The sequence below is a fragment of the Lates calcarifer genome, linkage group LG11 (genome assembly GCF_001640805.2).
Source record: "Lates calcarifer isolate ASB-BC8 linkage group LG11, TLL_Latcal_v3, whole genome shotgun sequence".
Taxonomy (NCBI): Eukaryota; Metazoa; Chordata; class Actinopteri; family Centropomidae; genus Lates; species Lates calcarifer.
In genome coordinates, this window is record NC_066843.1 from 21,185,293 (window position 1) to 21,186,941 (window position 1,649).

Consider the following 1,649-nt stretch of genomic DNA (forward strand, 5'->3'; position numbering starts at 1 on the left):
CCTTACACATACACTTTCAATTAAAGCAAAAATGACATACAGTAGGCTACAGCATGTAAAACTCTTCACCTGCATCAAGTGCAAATATCAGCCAGTCTCCATTTCACCACACAGATGTTTGGATTGGATATGAGCACCAGGATTTCATTAAGAATATGATATATTGGTTAAAGGGGCTACAGCAAGAGTCAGTTGAGTGAATGTGATGCAAGACGTATAAAAAACAACAACATAAATCATGTGAAGATCAGGTAAACGATGGTGGGTGAGAGTTTACTGCAGGAACTTTGTATATGTAGCAGGAGATTAACTCAAATGGACGCCCTTCTTATCTAAACATGTTTAAATTGATGTTTTATGTCTATTTTACAACAGATCTCATCATTTTGCAGGCAACAATACATTCACAGTCCCTTAGCATCATATAGATAAAACTGGCTGTATGAACTCAGTAGTGATCCCTTTATATAAAACCATACTCTTGTATTGTCAAAGGCAGTTTCAGTTTCAACTTGCCTGTTTGTGCCTGTTTTCACTGAGAACTCTGGTGTTGTTAAATGAGCACTGCTGAGTGCAAATCTCTACCACATAACCTCAGCATTCCACCACTAACAGAGAAGTTAGTCATGAGTTTAAATATTCAGTTTTTGCTGAGTTGTAAAGGGTGTGTCTGTTACATTGTGCAAAAGTGGAAGTTCAAAATGAAGACACTGTGTTTTTGGACAGTGATTGTCAGGGCCCAATCTGCATTATCGTGGAGACACTTTTTAATCCTCAAAATACGCACTCAACCTGGTGTCACCGCTGTTGTCTACGCATACACATTGGTAAAAAAAAAAAAAAGTGCATATCAGTTGACCTTTTCAGAAGATTGACATCATTTTCATACCATGAACCTCCAGCCAGCAGCTGGAGCACAAATAGTGGACATGGTGAACCAGCTAGCCTGGCTATGTTAGAAGGTAACAAATACCACCTACCAACACCTTTCAAGTTCACCAATGAACACGTTATACCATGTGTTTAACTCGTACATAACAAATATTGTGCTGGTATGGGTATGTGCTGGGCTATTTCTTGGCTCAACGCAGTGACTTCTGCTTACTCCTGAACTTTATGCCTGGGACACACTGCCTGCCTATTCTACATTGAGACTGCCTTTTATAAGGGCCATCAATTATATAACATTTTATTATAAATTCAATATACCCATGTTCAGAGCGCGCACACACACACCAGAGAGCGCACCTGAAAACCACTGCCCCTCACCTTCAGTGACAGTGAATGGTGTCCCTGTCTATTTTTGCCTAGGAGCTGCACGTCATGTGAAAAATAGATGACGCACTGCTGCTGCTGCAAGGCTTGAGTCGAGCTCTGCCGCCACTCTAACTTGTTAACATATGGCTACAGAAAACACAGGTTGTTCTGTGACCGTTATATACACACCAGACAGGCAGTGTGGCCCAGGACCATTCCTTTTAATTTCATTGCAGAATCTGTGTATGGTTTTTTAAAGATGGCGATTTTTATTTGAATTTGCAGCCCGGCCAAAAAACTAAATACATTCAGCATATCTGTGATAAATCAAATAAACCTTTTCTTTTTTAACCACTTATACTTGTGTCAGGTATGCACACAATTTATCAAAA